Source organism: Gossypium arboreum, chromosome 4 (genome assembly GCF_025698485.1).
Source record: "Gossypium arboreum isolate Shixiya-1 chromosome 4, ASM2569848v2, whole genome shotgun sequence".
Taxonomy (NCBI): domain Eukaryota; kingdom Viridiplantae; phylum Streptophyta; class Magnoliopsida; order Malvales; family Malvaceae; genus Gossypium; species Gossypium arboreum.
The window spans coordinates 6,645,651-6,657,572 of record NC_069073.1 but is presented as its reverse complement, the minus strand read 5'-3'; the positions used below and the strand labels follow the sequence as shown (position 1 = coordinate 6,657,572).

The following is an 11,922-nucleotide window of genomic DNA, read 5'->3' as shown; positions in this document are numbered from 1 at the left end:
TGCATGAGGTTAGTTGATGACAGCAGGTGCATTTATATGTTGTATTAATTATTAACTTTTGAATTGCTGAAACAATGCTGAACTTGAAATGGTCTTTCTAACGAGGACTTCAACTCATGGAACATTGGCGGGTCACTTTGGATTACAATCAGGCATATTATATTTGATTATCATCATCAGATAATTTTGTTCACAAGACTTTAGGATATTGGACGATAATTATCAACTTTTAGGGAGAAAAGAAATTACTTATTAATGGGTAAGTCCAAGTGGGGATGTAATCCAATGAAGAGAGATAAATGAATTGGGACCATCTTTACTCACCACAGGAGACGTATATAAATATAAAATCAATAGGTTGATATAGGCATGAGATTAATGTTTGCTTAAACATTAGTATCTTTGTCTCTCAAGACATCCCTCTTATCAAGATTTGATAATTTATTAATTTTGGACAAAACACACAAATATGATTTGAAAAAAAAATTAAAAATATAATACAAGAAAACAAAATACAAACACAATATTATTGAGGGAGATTAGCTCTTTCGGGTGAAATTTTCGAAGTGTCATTCTTGGGGATACCAACCCAGTCTCTCAGCAATGGAAGGTATTGTCTTCAGGGGAGGATTTTGTCCCTCCTCCACAAAGAGCCGTGTCCAATTCACGGAAGGAGACACCTTAACTGTACGTGGATGTACGACTATTGACCAAGAGGTGACGTAAGCATCCCACCCTTGGTAGGATTCGAACCCTTAGCCTATGGATAGGTCATCTGTTGAGGGACAATAACTTTCATTGTTGAGGGATCGAGTCGGCATCCTTGAGGACGGGGAGGGGGACAAAACCCTCTCTAAGAGGATAATACCTTCCATTGTTGAGGGATTAAATCGGCACCACCAAGGACGACACGTTGAAAATTTCTTCCAGAGAAACCAATCCCCCTCAACAAATATGAATATAGAAATGATCTAAAATGACTGATTAATAAATCAAAATTTATATAAATGTATATGTATTGAATATAATTATAAGATGAATTCGAACAATTTTAATACAAGAATAACCCATAGCTCTGTGGTCTGCACCATACACAAAGATATGTATCCTTCCAATTTATTGGGATGTTTAAAAGGAAACAGTACTTGGAAATGTATTGTAGCCATAAAATTTCATTTCATACATTAATCCTAAAACTCATTTGGAACCTCATAGTTGATAAATTAATCCTAAAACTTCCCAATATGGAACCTGCTCTTAATATGGTGTGGTTCATCTTGGCTATCATTTCCCTAATGAAAAAACCTTGTTGGATTCTTAAGAGTTATAGTTAGCCTGTGATTTTACAATGGAAACATTATGTGAGATAATTTCTTGTTTAGATTTCAAAAACTAATGTCAACATGGATTAGCTCAGTTCTTATTATCACTTTGATAAGCACTAAAGTTGGCATTTCACTGATAACTTCATTTGATAAATGATCTATAAATATCACACTTTCAGCCTGACTGATGGGAATGCCGTGACATTGGGTGGCAACCTCTCCAATCCCCTAAACTATTATATGACCAAAAACAGGGCTAGTTGTTGAAGCACAGTGATCCCGACAGTTGTACAACCTGTTACAACCCACAAGAAAAGAAGATGATGAAATGTAAATTTCCCAAAGGACTGAGAGACCTTGACATTGCTAAGATGGAGAAATGGACCCACAGTTCTGCAAATGAAGAAATTGAAGTTTAATGGGTGTGACAGAGAGGTAGGTGTGTGGTAGCACAAGATAATTAGATGAGGAGTAAAGAAAGACAGTAATGGTGGTGCCATTTGGAGTCCTATACTTTAAGCTGGCCCTGCATATACCTGTTCCCCCCAGACTATCGTTTGACCATATTTTAAGCTTACATATATGTAAACATGGTGTCAGATAGGAGAACAGGGAGGTATTAATAGAAAAGGTAACCATATACTAATTGCGTAGTGAATTGGGATAAACATATTTTTGTCAATAATGGATTTAAATACGTGAAGCCCATAAATTTTTATGCAGATTTATTTGCTGAGTAAGGTTTTGCATTTTTTTATAATGAATTATTTAGTTTTTTACTTTATAAAAAATTATTTTAATACTTCATTTAATTTTTCATCTTTTTAGTTTTAAATTTCTATTATTTATCAAATCACCTTAAAATAGATGAAAATGTTAAGATTTGTTAAATTCTTGATGTGGCATATACATAAACTAATACGTGGATGTCACGCCAAGAATTATTAATTTTTAAAATAAAAAATTAAAAATTGTTAAAATATTTTTAATACTTTTTATTTTTTTAAAAATAATTAATTGCTAATGTGACGTATATGTGAAATCCATATATATTCTATGTCAAAAGTTAACAAATATTAACTTTTCACCTATTTTTGGGTGATTTGACAAATAATCAAGTTCAAAGATTAAAATAGATGAAAAATTAAATAAAGAGCAAAAGTAACTTCTTCTTTTTATAAGTTGAAGGGCCAAAAAATCATTATACCAATATTTTTTAAATATTTTTATTTGATATATGTTAAAATATGTTTTAAAATGCATATATAAAATTTAAATATAAATATATTTATTGTACATAAGTAACATAACACTTTTGTCCAATTTTATTAAAATACATAGGAATAAATTTTAAAAGTATACATTAATTTTGACTTAATCGTAATTTTATACAAAAACTTTGATTTTACAACACAATTATTGATATAGCATCATTTATGTTTATATATTGTATACAAAAATAATTATATTTATTAAATATAAAAATAATTTTATATATTTATTTAAATGTGTATAATTAAATTAAAATTAAAATTTTATATATATATTTGAACTACAGTTAGAATTTTATATGTATAATTACATTATTTAAAATTCATATATCAAATTATATATTGAAATAAAATTAATATATAATTTTATTTTTTTTTCCCAAATATAAATTACACAGTTAGTTTTGGAGTTTTGGCACAGTTCACAGTGAGCCGTGAGGATGGTTGAGCAAGTAAATGATTGAGCAAACATTCATTTACTTTTGCTTTTAATTTAAACCTCCTTTAGTTAATGTGATGTTATTATTATTGATCCTAAATTCATTAAATAATCAAAGACAACCACCATGTTTCAGTTTTTAAAGTTTGTATCATCTAGACATTTCAAAGATGAAATTAAGAATTTTGTAGATTTATGTCTCGTGTTTTCGAACTAAATAGTGTGTGACGTTATAATGAGGAAGTTTTATTTGTCCCAACGAACAGCTAACATCACAACAAGAAGAGAGCCTTCGTCCCGATGACGCGAATGCCACATCACGACACGACGGCGTGTTTATCAAGCTTCTTAGTTTTTTTTTCTCAGTTAAACTCTGTTTTTAGTTTCCTACTTGTACTCTGATTAACCTAGGGATATTTTAGTCATATCTAGATTTCATATAACAGAAATATTGAGATTGAGAGAATTTCATTATTTGTTTTGAAGGATTTTTATTTTGGGGTTTTGGATTTTCCTTTGATTCTTTCCATCTTTTGTACCCTTCTTTTATTATAATGAAATCTCCTTTTGCTCTTGTTTTTTATCCTCTTTTAAGGATTTTTTCTATTTAAAATTTGCATGTTTGATCTTGTCGATTTTACTTTATTTACTTGTTCGCTACATACGGAGATTATTTCCCAACAAGCTGGTATCAGAGTTAGTTCGATTTCCGCATTCAACTCGTTTAGAGATGAACATCAAGGTTTGATATTGATAAGTTCGACGGCATTGCAAATTTTAATTTGTGGCAAGTTCGTATGTTAGCCATACTGATTCAGAGCGATCTTGAGAGGATCCTTACAGAGAAGAAGCCCGTAGACATGGAATAGTCACAAAAAAACTCTAACCACAATTCAATTATGTTTAACAAATAATGTGTTACAGGAGGTTTTGAAGGAGAAAACAACTTTTACATTATGGAAGAAACTGGAAGCCTTGTACATGATGAATGTAACACGCCAAACTCGATCCCTTAGAAGGACCCAAGTATGACGTGTCACTACTTAGAAATCACCCATCTTTAAAACTATTTCTGACAAAAACTTTGTATTATTTGCAGTGTTTGAATTAAACCTTTAATAAATACTAAAATAAAGTATAAGTCAAATAACGTATAAACTTCAATAAGATAATTTCATTATTCGAAATATAACATTATGAAACCATTCCAAAAACTTAGATGAAATTTCATTAAACATTGTTTATTAATCATAAGTTTTAGTTATAATTCCATCTCAAAATACAACTAGACATCACCCCCATATGTCATGCATAGTACAAATAAATACACGTCTTACAACAGCAGATGTCTTCTAGCGTAGTCCTTTAAATAGTCTTCCTTCAATAGTAGGCCTGAGAAAGAAAGAGAAATGGGGTAAGTTCAAAAGAACTTAGAGAGTTCCATAGAGATATCAAGTAAAATACTAATGGCACAATCCAATCTTTCAAAGGAATCCCTCAACATTACAGAGTTAGCCCAATGGCGTATATAAAACTCAGACAGACTTAGTATGCCAATGACATGTCACATGGGCGAATATTATACACCAACACAACATAACTCAGACATTCCATTTTCATGCTAGCTACATACCAGAGTTGAGAGTCAAATTCATATCAGATGTTTCCGTTTCATTCATATGCATTCTCTCCTTATAACTCCCATTTCAGAATCATTCAGTAGAATGTTTAATTATATTATGCCAATCCGGTTTGGGAAGTTACATAACATATTGCCTTTAACTCTATTTCCATAGATCAGTTTATATCATATCATTCATTTCAGAAGCAGATGGTAGTGGCCTAACATGAAGATGACCCACTTTTATCCCAGACATACAGAATTCAGCCTAATGACTCTAGACAGACAACCATTATTCACACACACATACATTGATAATCTTTTACAGAGTAAGAATACTTATCTTACAATATTATAAAGTAATGATAATCATGACATATGGAAGTAAGAAGGAGCCTACTAGAAAAATAAAAAAGTCTAAATAGCAGGTCCTTTGCCTTTGTCACTTGGACCTTCAATAGAGTCTTGAGCTAAAAACAAGGTTATCTAAAATTATCAAATTACTACTTCATCAAATCAAAACATGCATCATGAAACATTAACACTTAACCCAGAACCAGAAAGTTTTCTTCCTTAAACACCAGTCTGACACTTATGCATGCAGAATCGAAAACACGTAAATAGCCTTAAAAATAACCTAGGGTTCATAAAAGATTACTACTGAGCTAAAACAAACGTATGAGTTGGCTGACTACAGTGAACCCAACTTCAGACAGGTTTTCTGGACTTTGGTTTTCAGAAAATACAAAGAAAATCAAGGAAAATTGAATACAAAGAAAACACAAAGATTTTTCCATGAAGGCACTGCTATCATTATATACTTAAACATGGAGACAATGTTTAGTAGAAAAATCAGATAATTCCACTAACACTTTTGATTCTCGTGATTAAGTGCTTATCATAATTTAAGTCTTTTAACCTACAGTAGCTTAGTTCCACTCTAACTAAGTCTAAATTTAACTCACTAAATGACCTTACTAAAATAGTAAACAAACCTATTCAATTAGTAAACTAAGTGAGTTCACCAAAACATTTAGGCGACGTACACTTAATAGAAGAGTCCACCAAACCACAGATATTTTCCAAACAAGAGTTCACCAAATAGCACATACAAAGAATTCTATACTTAATAAAACAAACAATTTACTTCCCTATCTCTACCTTTAATTCACCAAAACACTTTAAACAATAATTAGATACCGAGACTTCGTTAGGCAGGTTATTACAATGAAATCCTTGGTCAACATGTTAGTGTTAAAACAACGTCTCTACATATTTAGAATGGTCAAAGGTGAGTCTATTAGATCTCATATTAGTGAGTTTGTTGCTCTTCTAAATGACCTAAAGAATCTAGAAGCAAAAATTAGCAACGAGGATCAGGCTATGTTATTGTTATGTTCTTTGCACTCTTCTTATAAAATATTTAGGGAAAATTTGATTTATGGGAGAGATCATCTCTCATTTGAGTATCTGAAGGGGAATATACTAAGTAATGATATACTTGGCAACGAATTAGGCCCAAACAAAAGGTCAGACAAGCAAGCCTCAATTCTAGTTGTAAGAGGCAAACAAAAATCCAGAAAACTAGATCAAAACATGTCTAGGGCGATATCTAAATCCAGAAATTGAGACAAAGAATGTTGCTACTGCAAGAAGAAGGGTCACATCAAGTCAGAATGCTACAAACTTCAAAATAAAATTAAAAGGGATGCTGAAAATGACAAGAAAGGTAAGAAAAAAAAAAACCAAAGTTACTGATGCTAGTGTAGCCGAAGATAAAAGGTGATGATTTCTTGTTAGTGTCGATGAATGAAAGCTTCAAGCTTACTTCCGAATAGATCTTAAATTCAAGATGCTCCTATCATATGTGTCCCAACAAGGAATGTTTCTCTACGTACAGTTTAATTGAAGGTGGAGTTGTGCTAATGGGGAATAATTCTCCATATAAGATAACTAGAATAGAAACCATACAAATCATGATGCATGATGGAATTATTTGAATATTGTCAAATGTCTAGTATGTATCTTGCTTAAAGAAAAATCTCATATCATTGAGAATTTTGGATCTAACAGTTGCAGGATAGTCATTGAGTCAAATGGCTTAAAAGTTTCTTGTGGAGCTCTCATTGTAATGAGAGGATATAAAAAGGTAGTCTATACATTTTGCAAGGGTCAATGATTACTGATGCAGTTGTAATTATAAAAAATGAGCCAAAGTTGACGCGACAAGAACCAACCTGACGTCAGCACGATGCGATTCTTTCTTTACAGATTCTGATTCAACTAAACTCTAGCACATGCGACTTGGTCATATAAGCAAGAAAGGTATGAAAATATTGTACAAACAAGGTCTTCTAGAAGATACTAGAATTGGTAAGTTAGGTTTTTGCGAACACTGCACTTACGAGAAGTAGACACAATTAAGTTTCGATTTAGCAGTGCACAAAACAAAATGGACTCTTGAATACATCCCTTCTGATTTATGGGGTCCAATTCCTAACATCTCAAAATGAGATAATAAATATTTCCTAACTTTTATTGATGATCATTCTAGGAAGTTTGGCTTTATTTTCTGCAACAGAAAAATGAAGTCTTCGAAATCTTCAAGCAATGGAAAACACTGTTAGAAAAACAGATCGATAAGTCCGTGAAATGATCGAGAATAAACAATGTACTTGATTTATGTTCATCTGAGTTTAATGACTATTGCAAACCAGAAGGGATAAAGAGACATCACACTATTATAGGTATTTTGCAACAGAATCGAGTTGCAAAAAGAATGAACAGAACCTTGTTGGAAAATGCTCGATGTATGCTTTAAAATACAGGACTAGGGAATGAGTTTTGGGCTGAAGCCACAAATTTGGAAAGCTATTTAGTAAACTGATCTCTACATCGAGCATTGAACGGTAAACTTCCCAAGAATATATGGTTAGGTAATCCTTCCAATTATTCTAATGTTAGAATTTTCAGTTGTCCTGCTTATGCTAAAGTCAACCAGGGAAAGCTCGATCCAAGGGTCATAAAGTGCATTTATTTGGGTTACTCTACCGGTACGAAAGGTTTCAAACTGTGGTGTCCGAAGGAAAGAATACCCCGACCTTCTGGCCACTTACATAACACTTTATATTACGATGGATCCATCTGCCTAAACATATTTGTTTTCTCTACAAAATACCATATAACAGAATAGCTCGAAAAGTATTAATGTTAGGTACATTCAACACGGGTTCTATTCTAGTACAAATAAATTGCATCCACATCTTGGCTATCAGAAACATGATTGCTTGATTAAAATTAGTTGGTAATTTGGTATCTGATCTATGGTTCCATATGCCTCTTCTTTGAGTTAAATATTTTACAACATCATCTATTTCTATGTCCTTAAATGCGTCTAGATTAGTGTTATCAAGGAAGTCATTTGTGTAATATTGGACGTTATAAAACTCACATATTTCTTGAGGTGTAACCCATACTTCCTTACCTATCACTGTTATGGTTTCCCATATTTCACTATATGAACTCCTCGTTTTTTGATCCCTAAAAGAGGCATAGAACTCCTGAATTATTGGGATAATCACATTTTATTTGGGAGTAACACAAAATTTCTCCCATTGATGGTATCGAACTAATGTCCAAATTTCTGTACATAAAACCATTAATGGTTCGAATCCTAATTCTTAAATAAAAAAATTTCCTTGTAGTTCAAGAAAATATGATTTAGCGTTTGGATTTTGAAAATTTTGAGTATCTGAAACTATCTCAGTTTCTTGTACATTAGTTTTTCTACTCTCCCTAGGAGGCATATTGGATATTAAAACTTAGAATAACTAATAGAATCAAGAAATATTCAATAAAACAGTAAGAATAAATTAAGAACCCTTAAGCTTGCTTTGTTTATCTCGAATTCCTCGAAGAACCGTATCAATGTTTTTCCGTCAATTTTTTGATGAGATACCTACACCAAATAAAACACCAAGATAAGAAAAGAAGATTTGCAGAATTAGGGGTTCCAATGGAAAAGAAGGTTTTAGGATTTGAGGGTTTTTTAAAAGGTAAAAAGGTTAGGATTAGTTTAGATGTGGTCTTAAGGTGTTTTTAGGTTTTAAATATAGGGGTTTTAAGGTTAAAAGCCGAGTAAATTAGAGTTTAATCAACTGGGTTATGCAATTGGTCAGGTTGACCTTGTAGAAAATTGCAGCGATATCGTGACACAGAACCTCTGTGTCACGACACCACTGGCAAGATGCCAATGTCACGACATTGGGGTTCGATGTCGTGACACACATTGAAATTTTTTAGCCTTGGGGTTTTTTGTCTACTGTATTGCGACACAGAGGTGCTATGTCATGACATCAAAATGTTTTTCTCGATTCCTTGAGCTTGTGAGTGGTGTTGCGACACAGAGGTACTGTGTTGCGACATTGATTTTATTTCAACCTGATATTCAATTCTCAAAGTGTTTTGATTTAGACAAAGCCATAATTTGAATAGAAATTAGATTCTAAACTACTGGTTAGTTAAAAATACTAATATACACAAAATTTTTAGTTCAAGAAGGTTAGGTATTGTTGTCGGATTCATCTGCTAGCTCTGTTAATGTACATGTGGATACTTTTTCGGTTTTGTTTTTGTCAGTGTGTGTCTAGCATCCGTCATGCCATTAGACTTTTCTTCGTTTATCTCATTTTTTTAACCTATTTCATCATGCATTTATCATAGAAAATACCTTTCACAAGTCAAAATGAGTAGTAATACTTATAAGTATTTTGTAACCTCATGGTCCTAAATACGTCTTATAATCTGGTTTCTATAGAGCATTCTCGTGATATGTTCCACTTTCGCCTTTTTCTTTTTTCTCAAAGTTATTAATAGTCTTTGTAAAATCTAAAAAAAATTCCAACACCAGGGATTTCTTAAAGTTTACTTCAAAATCTAAAGTCATATAATCATCCCACATCTTATGCTTATGTTGTTCGATTAAGCGCTCTTCCGATAATTTATTAATTAAGTGTTGATTTTATCATATGATTCGGATAAGAAGTGAGTGCTTTCTAATTTCCTTAATTCTAAGTTTGTGTTTCTTTGTAGGGTCATTTGGTTAAAAATAACCTCTAAGATAATCGAAATTCTATCAATACTTATAGTCCCTAACTTGATTCGTATTGTGAAATTCCCTGGGTTTACAAATTTTTGAGGTGCCTGATTTAGGATTATTATTTTACGAAGGTTATCCATGTTGCATGGGTCTTTATCTTTATAATCTCAAGTTCTTCTATAGTATTTGAAGTCTTTAATGATCCCTTTATTGGTTCCATAAAAGTTAACATCTCACAAAATGTTTGAAGTAGGGTTGAGACACTTAACTCGTCATTTAGATCTTGATGTTGCTTATATTCTAATTTTGATGAAATCAATGTTGTTAGGAAGGCAGATTTAATGTTTAACTCAATTAACAATTCTACTATTGGCTCTGTCTCACTCTGGACATTCTTTTGTAGGAGTGTTTTTGTTTTGAACTATTTGGGTTCCTTCTGATTATTTTCCCAACTTAGGGTTTCTTGGCTAGTCAAGTTTTCACTTTTCTCAATTACTATTGTTGTTGGGTTTTCATCTTCTTCTTTGCTTTCACCCAGATTTTATTCAAGCTAGTGATGAATTATATTTACTTTTGTACCCTTGTCACTATCTTGTAAATCTGTTGAGACTTCTCCTCTAAGCTAGCTCAATTTCAGAATTAATAGTCTCTGGTTTTCCTAAATTTTCCATTCTTCATAGACTTCTTCTTCATAAATTTCATTGTTATAATTTTCATCATCAGACCACATGTAATTGAACTTGTCCATGATTAATTTTGGTGGCTACTTCTACAGGAATCTTTCCTCTTTTCAAATGTATTTATTGGGAATTATTTGAAAAAAAAAAAGAAGAGTGATAGTAAAATAAAATAAAATAAATTTAACAACAAAATAAAAAAATCTAGGAATCGTATCTTCAGTCTTTAAAATTTCAAATTATTCTATTATAATGTAAAAATTAAAATTAACTTAGTAGCGTTGCCTCTCGGCAACAACGCAAACAACTTGATCACCTCCAGACGTACCAACATTCAAAATATGAATACTGCAACTGAAAATATAGTTTTGAAGTGGTGCCCGCAAGTATACAGGTCAGGTTGTAATATAGTTTTTACAACGGAATAAGTGAGTATTCCGAGGATCGTACCCAAGGGAGGCGAGTACTAAATTATAGTTAACCTAAACGCAAAAATAATTAATTAATAGTTTAAATAAATTATATTATGACAAAACATAAAGGCAAGATTTTTAGGTTTTTATAAATAAAGAAATAAAAACAACATAAATAAAAAGGACTTCGGAAAACTAATTTTTAGACTTAATCAAATGTAGACATGGGTGATTAGCTTACTTTGGTGATATAACTAATTCCTATTTCAGGTTTCTATTCAATTAACTAGTCGCTACCCTAGCAGGATCTCTCGATCTTCCACTAAACTAATGAGTCAATAAGAACTACTTATCTCTCGACTTCACAGTCCAAACTAGTTCTGGGCTAAAGGGTTCACAGATTGGTCATACCGATTTTGGGTTAATTCCCACCTAAATAAATTCTTAAGGTCATCAAGTCTAAGGTTTAAGTTCTTCCACTCCCAAATAGTTGATCTACTAAGAAAACCCCACATAACAATTAGTCAATCACACCTCCACTCGTTAATCCCCTATAAGAGGATTAGTTCCTCATGGAATCCATAAACATAATAAACTTGATAATAAAAAAAGTGCATAAATAATAAATCAAAAGGATTAGTTCCTCAATTGGATTATTAATGTAATGGAAGAGAGGTTTGTCTCCTCCATATATAGATGACGTACTAAATGAGGACTCTATACGATTAAGTCTGTCCACAATTTGTTGATATCTATCATCCTCCTAGAAAACTTTTACCGTAGATAGTTTCTGACCATATGTATAACATTCAGTTGGCTACTGACAGGAATTCATCACCATATTTTCTATCAATTCATACGCATCTTCGTATGTTCTATTCATTAGGGATCTTCTTACGACTTTATCTAGTCCTAAATGTGCGTACACATCCAACCCATTATAGAACATCTGAAACCTCAGCCACTTGAGTAATCCATGATGTGAGCATCTTTGTATTAGCATTTTAAAATGCTCCCAAGCTTCATGAAAGCTTTCTCCTTCTAATTGTTTGAACATTGCGATCTCTCTCCTCAGTTG

General features: G+C 32.1%; 1 non-coding gene across 1 annotated transcript; it reads left to right on the top strand.

Annotated features, from left to right (window-relative positions):
- The first annotated feature begins 11,815 nt into the window (after nucleotides 1-11,815).
- On the top strand, nucleotides 11,816-11,922 carry LOC128292225 (small nucleolar RNA R71). The gene has a single exon (XR_008282209.1). It is a non-coding gene; the product is annotated as a small nucleolar RNA R71 (small nucleolar RNA).